The sequence below is a fragment of the Dryobates pubescens genome, chromosome 2, assembly GCF_014839835.1.
Source record: "Dryobates pubescens isolate bDryPub1 chromosome 2, bDryPub1.pri, whole genome shotgun sequence".
In the NCBI taxonomy this organism is placed as follows: domain Eukaryota; kingdom Metazoa; phylum Chordata; class Aves; order Piciformes; family Picidae; genus Dryobates; species Dryobates pubescens.
Genome location: NC_071613.1, coordinates 55,612,493 through 55,626,524, shown reverse-complemented (window position 1 = coordinate 55,626,524; position 14,032 = coordinate 55,612,493). Strand labels below are relative to the sequence as shown.

Genomic DNA, 14,032 nt, shown 5'->3' with positions numbered 1-14,032 from the left:
AAAAACTTCTTCACTGAAAGGGTCACCAAGCATTGGAACAAGCTGCCTGGAAAAGCAATTGTGTAACCAGCCCTGGAAGTATTTAAAAGATCTGTGGATGGGTCATTCCCTTCGGCACATGGTTTAATGATGGACTTGGTAGTGCTAGGTTAAGGTTTGGACCCAATGATCTTAAAGGTCCTTTTCAACCTAAATGATTCTACGAATATACTCTACCAAGCTGGTAAAGGAAAACAATCATCTTAATTAGGGTATTTTTTCACTGAGTTTGTAAAGACTCAAGTATTGCAATATTGAGACAACCTCACCTTTTTATAGGTGGCAGGCATATGGAGTCAAAAAAACCCAGCACTGTATTAAAAACCTTGTCCTTGATTTACATGATCTGGATACACAGCATTTAAACTTGTCAGAAAGTGTTTTTCCAATGTACTTCACTATACTTGGACCTCCAAGAACCAAAGGGGAGGGGGGGGGAAAGTAATAATAAAAAACCAGAGATATGGAGCAAGAACACATTAGGTCTTGAAAGCCCCAATTAAAATTCAATGTTGTACTTTGTATGGAAGCTCTTTACATGAAAAGCCTGTCACAGTTAAGATTTAAGGTGAACCAGGTTAATAGAGTCCCATAAAATAGCACTATTTAATTATGCCAACCCGTTGTTGTAAGCCACACTAAAATCTGCTGCCCATCTTTACCTGCCTACTGGATTAAACTCTGAATCACAGCACTTCTTGTCAACCAGAAAAAAAAATCCTACCATAAAGTAAGCTTCAAACTCTTGGTGGCTGAGGGGTTTTTTTTCCCCCTTTTTCCCTCGCTTCTTAAAAAAAGTGCATGCATTTGCACCTCGAATGGTTTCTTTCCTCCAGTCTGCTACTCCAATCATCACAGAGTCATGTGTTAAAAGATTTGTGCAGACCTGCCAAGTCTCATTCATCTGAGACACACTTTCCTGAAGTTGGGATTCGTTTGCAAAGTGTATTTGAGCAGCTCCTCTGCTCTCAAGCGCTCTGTCACGTGGCATTTTCCAGCTTAAAATAATAAAAACAATCTTGAAATCTACATGTTTTGCAAAACAGGCAGCGTTTGGATGGTTGTTTTCCTTGTTCTGTACAACATTGACACCATGCAACCACAAAGGTTACAAGTTTTCTTGACAGTTGTACCAGCAGACCTATTTATACATGTATATTAAGGTTTTAAGCGCAGTATAGTGACACTTGCAATGACATTGGGTTCGAATTTTGCAGCTTGCATTGTAACTGCTTACCAAAAGGAGTCCGCGCCCGGCAGAGACTGCATTCAAGAAGAGCAAAACAGGAGTGTCTTTAGACATGAACGCATACACATCTATTTTAAATGCCCAGAGACTCGAAGGGCTGCTCGGGGCCGGGAGCTGGCCGAGGCCTGCCGGCCAAGATACGCCGCGACGGCGGCTTCGCCGCAGCCACCTGTCCCGAGCCGGGCTCAGGGCAGCAAGGCCCGGCCAGGCCGCGCCTCTCTCTCCGCCTACCCCGGGCCCTGCAGTCCCGCGTTCCCCGGCAGCTGCCCGGGAAGATGCCGGGTGAAGGGGCCGAAGGGTGCCTGCAGGCCCTCCCTGCCCCTCCAGCGGCTCCGCGGGGTCAAAGCGCGGACAGCCATGTCCGGGTCGCCGGGGAGCTGGCACTCCGTGCCAACAGCAGCTGCTCCCCCGCCGCCACCGCTCCCGGCGCAGCGGCTTCCTTCCCGCGGGGGCAGCCGCTCGGCTGCCCTACTCCGGAGGCAGCCACCGGGGCCATGAGACCTGGCAGCTCCCCCCTCCGGAGGCGGCCGCCGGGGCCGCGGAGCCATCTTAGTGGGGGGGGCCGAGGCGACGGCTGTCCCCGACAGCGCCTCCCGCGCCGCAGGTGCCAGGCGGCCACGTCAGGCGGAGCGCGCAGCCCCGCGTCCGGCGGCAGCGAGCCGGCTCCCCTCGCCTCCTCCCCCCGCGCCGAGCGGAGCGGGGCTCGGCGGGCTAGCCCCCCCTCCTCCCTACCCCCCTTCTCCTCCTGCGGAGCGCCGGCCACCGCTGGCCTTCGCCCCGGGCCGAGCGCCCGCCCCGCCGCTCCGCGCTGACCCCTTCCCTCCCTCCTGCCTGGCTCGGGCGGCCCCGCTCCTTACCCCACCCAGAGGGAGCTCACCTCCTCCTCCTCCTCACTCCCGCCTGGAGACCGTCGGCACCGACGCGCCGGCGTCCCGGCCCCTCCCTCCCCTCGGCGCGCAGCAGAGCCAGCCTCCCCCTGCCGCCAGCCGGGCCCCCTCCTTCCTCCGCCCGCCGCCCCGGGGCCGGGCCCCGCCGCCGGCCGCTTACCCCCGGGCCCGACGCCGCCTGACCAACCCACCTTGCCCGCGGGGCGAGGGGCCTGAGCCCGTACGTCTCTTGTAGAGGCGCAGTTCCCCGGCACCCACCGTGGCCTCCCCGCCAGGCTTGCGGGGGCTCGGCCGCAAACCGGGGCCCGGCTGCTGGACTCGGGAATTAAAGGAAAACAGAACAGAGGAAAGTGATAGAAGGGGAAACAAACCGTTTCTCGTAGTAGCTGCCAAGCGAGCGATGAGGCCCTTCGGAAGAGTTTGGGGAGCAGAGATAGGTGGGAGGCATAAGTAACATGAAGCTATGCACCAGGTGAGCTAAGGGGGAGGAAAATAACGTAGATGTTTCTCTGTGAGAAGCAGATGAAAGGGGGAAAAAATAGGGGCTGTTGTCAGTTATATAGGCGTAGGAGGTGTGTGTGGGGGGGGTTGTCTTGATAAGCGTTTTCAGGTGGCGAAACTCCAGGGAGAGGCTGGGCAGGTGTTCTGGGTACCACCTGGGCTGTTATGCCTCCTCTTTGGCCACAGTGATTAACAAACCACTGCAGCAATATTTCTCAGAGGGAGAGTGTTTGTCACGCTGACTCAGTTTAGCATGGTGTTGTCTTTGGGATGGAGACAGAAACCTTTCTTTAATAGGAAGTCCGACTGAGTAATATTTAGTGGAGTGATAAAGCAAAATTTCCAAGGAGTACAGCAGTGAGAATCACCCAGATCGGTAACTTGGGGAATTATGTTGTGGTATTTTTTTCCTTCTCTGGCTAATCGGTGATTTTGAAAGCGTGAGAAGGCTGATTTGCATGAGAAATACCCTTAGGATAATGCAGCATTTTGTTTCACGATTGCCTAGGTTCAAAAAGCCTAGAAAAGTTGTTTTCCACTCTCCCACACCTCTGAATTCCTGCTACTATCGAGCTATTGAACTGCCAAGGTGTTACAAGGCTCACGAGTTCTTACTGTTGTTTTTGTGTTTGGGTTTGTTTTTTTTAACCCGGCAGAAGTGGCAAGACTTGAAAAACCTTTTCAACATTTATCAGGAAAGCCTTTTTGACGTTTATCACTCACATAAATGATTTTATAAATGCGAGATTTTCATTTTTAGATGTTGTCAGACAGGGTGAGAGGAGACCTCCAGTCTGGCTGAATAATTTGCCCCTGGCGTGTGCTGGATCACAAGCGAACAGGCTGCTTTATCCCCAATTTATGGATAGCAAAAATGAGGCGAGGAAGTGAAGGCATTCGTTTTTTCAAGTGTAGAAGTGCTCATTTGTAAGCAGGCAATTTAGGCTTGAACTTTTTTTCCCCTTTTTTTCCAGGAAAAGGGCCGTGTATATACAGTTCCCATTGAAATGACGCTTGAGGCACCCAAGCAGAAAGACTTTGGCCATACTCTTCTGGGGTCTCGCAGCCCTAATCCCATGTTCTAATTGGCCAGTAATCTGTGGACAGATATTGTAACAGTTCCTTTAGAATATTTTTCTGCTTCTCACTCATTTGCATACTAATGGCATAAAAATAGGCACTTCCTGCCAGTAATTAGTTGGAGCCCAGAATTTAGAGAAAGAAAAAGCCCACCGCATTATGGTAGACGGATGGTACTGAGGAAGCTGCAAAAAAGAGTCACTTCTCTGGTGCTCAGAGAGTGCCTTTAATTTAGAGTTCAAGACTGGCAACTCTGTTACCTCTGTGTGACAGGGATTAACTGTTTGCTTAGCCTAATAACTTTGCCTCTAATGAGCCCCCTAACTTTTTTCATGCCAAATCACTCTATGTCCTGCACCCAGCCTTGCTGCTGTAAGAGTTTCCCTTTTTATTTTATTGCCTTTTTCCCAGAGGGAATAATGCTGGGGGTGAAGTCTGCGCTGTGAACGTAGTTTCTTGTGGAGCACCATGACTCAGACCAGCAGTCTGCTCAACAGTTCTTCACCTCCTGAGACACCCTGCAACTCATAACCACATCAAGTCATGTGAAGCTCTGGGTTAAAACAGCCTGTTAAGAGCTGGAGAGCTTTAGGTGTCTTCGCAGATTATCTCCTTGCATGTAGGTCGTAGACCACTGCAGACCGAGCTCGCACCTCCTCCCTGGGGGTGTTCAAGGCCAGGCTGGATGATACCTTGAGCAGCCGAGTCTAGTTGAGAGGTGTCCCTGCCCATGGTGGGGAGGTTGAGGTAGATAATCTCTGAGGTCCCTTCCAACCTAAGCCATTCCATGATGATTCTATGGTAGCAAGTTTTCCTCTTCAGTAGCAACACTTGTAGCTTGTATTTAACACATCAGCTCTTGCAGTCACATCTGTGGCAGTAGAGTTTTCAGCGCTGCTGGAGTTTCTCCATTGCTGCTCTAGTGGGGCTATCTATGGCAAGGTGAAACATAGAAGTGTGGAAATGCTCTTCCAATCCTGAAGAACAACCTCAGTGAGACAGAGAAAGTGTCTTTTGCTGCTTTCATTCCTTTAACTTCTCTGCAGATAAATATTGCAGATTACATGCTCCAGGGCTATCAAACAGACACCTTCAGTGAAGAATTAACTGCAGAACCTCTTCCCATGGTATTAGAAGAAATTTCAGCAATTACTGTTTGCCATCTACAATGGGACAATGCTGATCTCCAGCAATGCAGTCTAAAAGCTCATGAGATGGAACTGCGGTTAATTATATACCTTTAACTTATTTATCCATTTTAATAGCAAAGTAATTAATTACTAAGGTATTCATCTCTTAATACATTGACTGTAACTATTAGTTATCCACTCCTCTCAAAGTACCATGGAATGAGGTCTGTACTCAGTTGGATGTTGAGACCTGTTCTGCAGCAGTAAATGTTTGATCCTCTCGGTGGGATCCAGAATGGAAGTTAGATATTTAATTAAGACCTTCTAGGGAATGCCTAGGGAGAGTTTCTGTTCTTTGCAGATATGAAATGCCCACTTCAAGTCAGCCTACTCATTGCATCAACACAACTATGTCCACTCAAGCAGTTTTGAGGGAGTGTCAATGTCAAACACTTGGGATGACTCCTAAATGACTTTTGAGACTGCAGTATGGGTAGGAATTTCCTCTATCCCTTCAACATTCACCATATAAAAACTTTTTCCAAGGATGGCATTTTTGTAGCTGTCCTCTGAGTGAGCAAGGCTGTGGTTTGCACTGTGGCCTGATGGGTCAAGGCTTGCCAAGGAAAAGGGAGATTTCAGCTGAAAATCTTTCACCACTTGGTAGAATCAAAAACAGTATCTCCTCTGTCTTGTGACAGGCTCTCTGCCTTGGGTCAAGAGGTGGAGAAAGGAATAAAACTTTCAGGGGGCTGATGCTGAGCTGGTGAAAGCAAGCCTGAGTCTACACTGCAGTGATCTGGGAGCACAGTGAAGAAGAGCATTGGAGAAGAGGAGGTTGAGGGGAGCATTTTATTAATGCTTCCAAGTATCTGAGGGGTGGGTGTCAGAAAGATGAGGCCAGACTCTTTCTTAGTGGTCTCCAGTGACAGGACAAGAGGTAACAGGCGTAAGTGTCAACACAGGAAGTTTTCCATCCAAACGTGAGATGAACTTCCTTATTTTGATGGTGGCAGAGTGCTGGAACAGGCCCAGAGAGATGGTGGAGTCTCCTTCCCTGGAGATCCTCAGCACCCACCTGGATGTGTTCCTGTGTGATCTGCTTTAGGTGATTCTGCTCTGGTAGGAGAGTTGGACTCATCGGTTTTCAGAGGTCCCTACCACTCCGTGATGTTTTTGGTTTCAAACTCCACTAGAAAAGCCTTTGCCACTTTTCTTGCACCTTTTCATTTCCTTTTCCCTCTCTCCAGCCCACTTAGTTGTTAATGTCAGGCACATAGCAACTGCTGTATTGCATTGTGCTGAACTTAGAAGTGAATTCATGCCTCTTATTTTTGTTTTTTAATCATTGCAAGCAAACTTTGTGAAGCTTTCACCCAGCAGAACTCTACTGCCAGAAAGTGTTTCACTAAAAACTTTGTGACTCTGCCTGATTAAGGCACAGATCCTGAAGAGGATTGGGTCTATTCCATTAGAAGCTTTGTAAAGCATGCAGACTGGGTGAACAACAGTGACAGCTTGGGGAAGTGTGTGCACCTGTTTATTAAAAAGATGTTAACGAGGGCAAAGCTAAAATAGGAACATGTACCACAACCCAGTTTTCAGCAAATTTTCATGCATGCCTGTGTTGAAGGTTACTGATGTTACTGGCAATCCCTCTCTTCTCTTTTTCTCTTTCAGAAGCACACGGCACCTGATGAGCAAGGAGCATCTGTAGCAAAGGGAAAAAACCACTATCTTCAGGTTTTGAGGAGCAAACATGACCCTTTCTGTTTCTACTCTTTCCCACTCACACTTGGTTAGTGGGAGAGAAGAAGGAGAATGAAGAGAAAAGAGGGGGGAAAAGGCAGATTTTCTTTGCTTGGAAGGAGCCAAGAATCAATCAGAATCATAGTACGGCTCAGCTTGGAAGTGACCTCAGAGATCATCTACTCCAACCTCCCTGCCATGGGCAGGGATGCCTCTCAGCTAGACTTGGCTGCTCAAGCCCTTGTCCAGCCTGGCCTTGGACACCCCTAGGAAATAGGCAGCCACAGCCTCCAGGCAACCTGTCCGAGAGTCTCACCACCCTTGTGCAGAAGAACTTCTTCCTAAGCTCCAGTCTAACCCTGTCCTCCTTCAGCTTCAAACCATTCCCCCTTGTCCTGTCTCAGTATACCCTTATGAAAAGTCCCTCTGCAGCCTTAATGTAGGATCCCTTCAGGTATTGGAAGGCAGCTCTACAATCCCCCCAGAGTCTTCTCCAGGCTGAACAACCCAGCTTCCTCAGCCTGTCCTCATGGCAGAGGTGCTCCAGCCCTTGAATCATCTATGTAGCCCTCCTCTGGACTCACTCCCACAGCTCTGTCCTTCTCACAAGGGGGAACATCTCAATCCCAAGCAAGACTTTTGTCACTGTATTAACTCTAGATCATCAGTGACAGTGAGTTTTCTGTGTTTTGCTGGCAGATCTTAGAAGGGGTCACATTTCTAGAAGTCCTTCTATAGAAGTGAGTCTCCTGGCCGGATGTATGCACGTTCTGCAGTGCCTGTGCAACTTGTAACTTGCAGATAAGTATATCCAAAAAGGAGACTGAATCATAGAATGGTTTGTCCAGGGAGGCTGTGGCTGCCCTGTCCCTGGAAGTATTCAATGCCAGGCTGGATGGGGCCTTGAGCAACCTGGTTGGAACTAGATGATCTCTAAGGTCTCTTCCAACCCAAACCATTCTATGAATCTATGAAAATGGGAAGCTGCATGAGTAAATGCAAGTTTACACATAAGGTTAGTAATGGGGTAAAGTGTTAAAATGTAGGCTCCAAATTTGTCAAGTGTATTGTAGGGACAGTCATTATCCCTTCAGGGGGTCTTCCTTCATGTTGATAGTTGATGTGAATGTTAATGAAGACAACTCAAAGCACTGGACCTGACTGTGAGTCGTAAGTTTCAGCACATGGCCAGAGGAGCCATAGTGTGCATCCCTCCAACACCTTTGATTACTCCTGTGATCCTAAACTGAAGGAAAGAGTCTTTAAGCTGTTCTCATAACACAGGAGGGGGGAAAAATAATCAGTGTTTTGCTTCAACATACCTTTTGCCTGAGCTGGGTACAATAGGATGTGATTATTTTGGGAACATTAAAAATATCTCCTATCTTCCTCCCGTGCTAGGTAGAATTGCAGGCTGAGGTATTTTTTGCTTTGTAATTTTCTAAACCGAAGAATTCTGATTTAACCAAACCTCTTCAGAAGGAAGCTGGCTGATATTATCTTACTTCCCTCTTTTCTTATTGTGGAATTGTTGAGAGAGTGCCAGTTGTTGCTGCTTGTCATCACAACTCTCTAGTCCATAATATTGCTCATTAAAGACAATAAATATTAACCAGAAGGCTACTTAAAAACTTAGAAGCGTGCAGAAGTTGAGTGCGTAGGCAGTAATGCACTGACAACAGAAATCTAGGTTTGCACTTCTTACTTCATGGCAGACACACACAGAGTAATCATCCCTTCTGAAAAACTAGTCTTTCTTTGTCTTGGTGGTATTTATTCAGCAAAAGTTGTGAAGATTTTTGGTTTTAATCTATTTCTCAGATTTTTAAACTTTAGAAGTGAATGAACACCTCTGCTCCTTTCAAGGGGTTGCAGCAAGACTCATTGACACAAGGTGCTGCTGCCAAGAGTGGGAAAACTGGGGGGCTGTAGGAGGAAATGCCAAGGTTGGTGATTGCTAAGATACTTTCAGCTCCAAACACAAGGCCTGTTTTGTCCCACATGCTTGGTGTTAAATGTGTATAAGGTACCCTGTTTGCCTCCAAACTGGGTGAATGGATCCTGAGGCTGGTCATAGAATTGTTCAGGCTGGAAAAGATACCCAAGATCAGTCCTCCCAGCACTGACATGGTGTAAGGGATCCACACAGGTTCTACAGCTGCACAGCGCTCAGTTGCTCTGCTAGGCGTGAGCTAATGCCCAGCTCATTCTTCTCTGGGGGACACTTTGATTCTGGGTTTCAGAGGAGGCCCTTTCACTCTTCCTAATGATGTTTTTGGCTATGAAGCCTGGCAGAGTTAAGAAGTTGTTGTGGACTCTTAACACCAAAGAAATTCAGCTTAAAGAGCTGTGGCAAAAGAATTCATACCACTGCTGCCCACTACTCAAAAAGTCAAAGGTATAAATATACCCCAAAAAAATAAATTCAAGCTCTGAGAGCAGATTAACAAAGCTGTTTGCTATTATGGGCAAAAGCTGCAGGGGAAAAAATGAAGAGGAAATGGGCTGTATTACTGTGAGTTGGCACAGAAATGAAATACCAGGCTGCAATTTATGTATAGTAATTGTTCATGAAGCATTCTTTGGGTTTTGATAGTGACTCATTGTGTTCATTGTGACCTTTGATGTACAGGATGGGCTGCTGGAAGACAGAGGAAGCCACAGTAAGAATATAAAACTTTATTAACTTAAGATTTTCTAGGTTTGTTTGTTGTTTTTTTTATTGCTCACTGATAGGTACTATCTCTGGAAAAGACTACCTGGAGTCCTCATGGTTTTTGTCATCTCTCCCAGGCTTTTGCAGTTAAAAGAAAACAGTTCTGGCTTAGCTGAAAAATACCTTTGGTTTTAAAAAAGGAAATTTGTTAAACAATTGGCTGCTGGTGTTGGTTACTGAGTTCTGAAAAATAGGTAACTGGTCATACAGTCCTAGAATGGCTTAGGTTGGAAGGAACCTCAGAGATCAGTTACTCCAACCTTCCCACCATGGGCAGGGACACCTCTCAACTAGACTCAGATGCTCAAGGCCTCATCCAACCTGGCCTTGAATACCCCTAGGGAGGGGGCATCCACAACCTCTCTAGGCAAACTATTCCAGAGTCCAATCATCCTCATACTGAAGAACTTCTTCCTGAGATGCAGTCTAACCCTGGTCTCCCTCAGCTTCAAACTATTCCCCCTTGTCCTGTCTCCAGACACCCTCAGGAAAAGTCCCTCTGCAGCCTTCCTGTAGGATCCCTTCAGGTATTGGAAGGCAGCTCTAAGGTCCCCCTGGAGTCTTCTTGAGGCTGAACACCCCCAGCTCCCTCAGCCTGTCCTCACAGCAGAGGTGTTTCAGCCCTTGGATCATCATCCTCTGGACTCACTCCACCAGCTCAGTGTCCTTCTGCTGGGGACACCAGAGCGGGACACATGGATGAAAATACTGCTGTGTTAGTAGCCCAGGTAAGGCGCAGTGATAGGCCCTGCACCATACAGGATGGATGGCAAGGTCAGAGAAGATAGTGTTCTGAGAGCACATGCTATGTTTGAAATGATTGGAAAAGCCTTCCATAGAGTTGACACAAACAGACTTCAGCGCCGTTAAGTTCCATTATGTAAATCCACAGTGATGTAAGCCAGACACTGTCAAGTTTGATACGCCCCAAATTTGACCTAATTAGCCACTTGGTTGTTAGTTTTCTCAAAGCCTGTGCAGCTCAGCTCGGTTCAGGACATCGATGCTAATTGAACGCCTAACCTACAGGTACTAAAGAATTCTTACAGAGGGAGGTCTGTCCTATTAGGAATGCAAGTCAAGGCTCAGGGTCGTCAGCTTGGGTAGTGGGGATGGGAATAGAAATCCCAGCTACAGCTCTCTTCACATCACCATTTTATTTCCAGGAGCAAAATTCAAATCCAGAATAAATCAATGCAATCTAATAGATATTTGCCAAGTGAAGCTGCTCCAGCTTCAGTCCATTGAGCAGGGAAAGAACATTTCCTTAAGCTTTTAAAAAGCTGACACCCTCTAATGCAAAGCCTGAAGTGGTTTACTCTACCTCCCAGTAACAAATGTACTCCTCTGCAAATCACAGCTGAAATTGTTCATAGGCCAACCATCCAGCATCCACCCTGCTCATTTGGAGGTGCCTGCTCCTGTGTGACTTCATAGAGGTTTGCCTTTCTCATTTCCTGTATCTGTGTGTCCCCAGCCTAAGGACATCTCATAGAATCCTAGAATGGCTCAGGTTGGAAGGGACCTCAGAGGTCATCTACTCCAACCTCCACGCCACAGGCAGGGACACCTCAACTACACACAGCTGCTCAAGGCCTCATCCAGCCTGGCCTTCAACACCCCAAGGAAGGAGGCATCCACAACCTCCCTGAGTAACCTATTTCAGAGTCTTATCACCCTTATACTGAAGAACTTCTTCCTAAGATCCAGTCTAAACCCTATTCTCTCTCGGCTTCAAATCCTTCCCTCTTGTCCTGTTTCTAGATGCCCTCATAAAAAGCTCCTCCGCAGCCTTCCTGTAGGATTCCTTCAGAGAGTGGAAGGCAGCTCTAAGGTCCCCCAAGAGTCTTTTCCTCTCCAGGGTGAACAACCCCAAGTTCCATGGAAACAAAAGGAAGAATTCTTTCACTGTGAGGGTGACAGAACACTAGAACAGGCTGCTCAGGGGGCTTGTGTAGTCTCCCTCTCTGGAGATATTCAAGACCTGCCTGGATGAGTTCCTGTGTGATCTGGTATAGGTGACCCTGCTCTGGCAGGGGGGTTGGACTGGATGATCTCTCGGGGTCCCTTCCAGCCCCTAACATTCTGTGATTCTGATTCCTTAGCCTGTTCTCTAGCAGAGGTGTTGCAGCCCATGGATCACCTTTGTGGCCCTCCTCTTCCACCCACATGACAGGCAAGCATCTACACCTTGGGCCACATGCCTTAACGTAAACACTTTATCTGTTCTGCTGTTGCCCTGCCATCCCCTCACCAAAATGAGACGAGATAAAAAGAGCTGCACAGCCTCCAAGTTTCCTGGCTTTTATCTCTTTACACGAAAGCCTTTGTGTTAATTTTGCACAGCTATTTTTACATGAGGGATAATATCCTGAATTACTGCTGTCACGTGCTTCAGAATCCCACCTCACCGTCCTCAAGTCATCTGGCAACCTGATAGCGTTTCCTGCTCCTTTCCCTCACACGAGCGCCGCAGAGAGCCTTGCTAAAAGCTTCACATCTGAAAAAGCAGATGATTTGGCAACACCTTCCTATAGATACTCCTTTTTCTTTCCTTCCCCCTCCCCTTTTTTTTTTTTTTTAACAGAAATGTGCCTGTCTTTGAGTAAACTTTTTCTTTCCAACTGTTCTTTTTTGTCAGCTTGCCAGCCCGACTTCTAGTATTGTTCTGTGGAGATTGCTCTAAGGAAAAATGAAAGAGAAGAGAAAGGTAGAGAAGTAGGGGAAAGGGAAGAAGGGTTCAGAGGGCATTTAAAGCCTGGGGAGCCTAGCATGGGAAAGGAGATAGGCTTAGGAAACAGGGAATAAAATGGTGGAATGAGAGATAAAACAAGAACATAGAGGATAAGGGATTAGAGAGATAAGGAGTTCAAGAGATGAAATGTGAATAAAGGAAAACAAGAAAAATAAGGATGAAAGGAAAGAAGTGACAGGAGTAAGACGTAAACAATTAGCTAGGAAAATATTCTGTTTATTTTAGTGAAAGAAAATTATAGTATCTTTATTATTCTCTGGTTTACTAGTTCAGAGGAATTTTTCAAACTGAGAGCTGACATTTGGGTAGCATTACTGAACAATGATAAATGTAAGCCTTCCAGTTGTTGAATAAACCAGTTCTGAATTTGGTTAATTAATATGTCATTCAGGCAACTAAAATTTGGATAAGGAAACAAAGCAATGAAAAACAATCTTCACAGCTGCAATACAAAGTGCAGATCTGGAAGAACTCTTCACAATATTTGCAGTTGCATCCATCAGCTCAGCAATAATCACTCCAGTACAGAGGGACCAGCTTGCTGATGCTCTTCTGCAGATTAAGACCAGAGCTCAGAAGTGCACAAAATGCTTTAAATCAGTGCTGGGTTCAAGTTTCAGCACTGACCAGCAGACTAAGTTGCTCAAGATGATGGTTTGTAAGAGTATTTCGTGGTATTTTTCTTCCCTCATCTAGATATTTAAAAAGTGTTACGAGGTCTGAGATGCCTAATTTGCCTGAGCTCTTTGTGTAGGTGGGACCTAGATAATACTGCTTGGTTTTTCCTGATTTGCCCCCAGAAAGGTGATTTTTAGTCAAACTCGCATTCTGATTATTTTCCAGAAGGGCTACACACACCTCCAAGCATCAAAAAAAAAACCCAAACATTTTTTTCCTTAGTTTCTGTGCTTGACTCTGATAGGAAGTCACCAAGCATCTTACTAATTAGTCTAGCCACTATCCCTCCCTTTCCAGTACATTTAATCTTGCATCAAATTGTTCAGGTCTAGAGGAAAAGTACTCCTTGAGGTCAATTAGTTGGTGTATAAAACATAAAGTTTGCATATTCAGTAAAAGAAACTTGAACTCCTGTAATTCGCCAGTTCCTGGAAGTCTCTTTATGTATATGTTGGCAAGCAGTTGTTATGCCACCTCTTTCCAGGGTTTTCTTTCCTTAATGTCCAAGGTCTTTCCTGACTTGACTGACTGCACATGTCCCTCTATCCCTCTCCAACATGCAACAGTGTGAGGCTCTAGAGGGTGGTCCGGGAAGCACCATGCAGGACTGCAGAGATGGGATAAACCTTTTGCACAGGTAGTGTGAGCAAATAAATATATTTACATCTCAGGAAGCTGGGAAGTTTCACTTTCTGCGTGAGGACCCCTCTTTGTTCTTCTGTTACAACCTCACTTTCTCTTATGCAGAAAGACAGTTTGGGAGCCCTGAGAAATGGAGACAGAACAAACATGGTTGTCTTCTGTGCCACAAAGGGCAGGGCATCAAGAGTGAAATAATTTTTCTTTCCTGTCCACCTTTTTCTTGGTTGCTGAGAGGCTGAAATGTGGGTTTGCTTCAGCAAGTTGTGTGTCCTTTGCCTGCTACAGACACATGCAGCTCCATAGGCTTCTGAGCAGGCCTTGTGCTGTGGTGACTGTTTTGTAGATAGAGTCAAGGTAGTATATTACCTATTTCTCCTCCTGTGATGAGACAATCCCTCAACAGGATTGCTTCCTCCAGAACATCCACAGAGAAGAAAAGAAAATGAAGTCCCTAACAAGTGCTGACCCCAATTCTGATGCCATTCAGTCCTGTTAATTCTGTCAGAGGGACAGAAATCTTTAGTTATTTAGGTGTTTTGATTCAGTACAAAGCACAAATGAGCAGAAGGAAAACTGCTTGAAAGCAGAAAATATCCACATTGAAGC

General features: G+C 46.5%; 1 protein-coding gene across 5 annotated transcripts in view; it reads right to left on the bottom strand.

The window, feature by feature from the left end:
- The window catches only part of GTDC1 (glycosyltransferase like domain containing 1), a 254,239-nt gene extending 251,861 nt beyond the window's left edge, over positions 1 to 2,378 (bottom strand). For 4 of the 5 annotated variants that reach the window (XR_008463067.1, XM_054177813.1, XM_054177806.1 and 1 more), the window contains exon 1: positions 2,166 to 2,378. The gene's annotated coding sequence lies outside the window, so the exon portion shown is untranslated. Of the gene's footprint in view, positions 1 to 2,145 lie in introns of all 5 variants that reach the window. The other variant, XM_054177801.1, reaches the window with a different exon arrangement.
- Between the last annotated feature and the right edge of the window lie 11,654 nt (positions 2,379 to 14,032).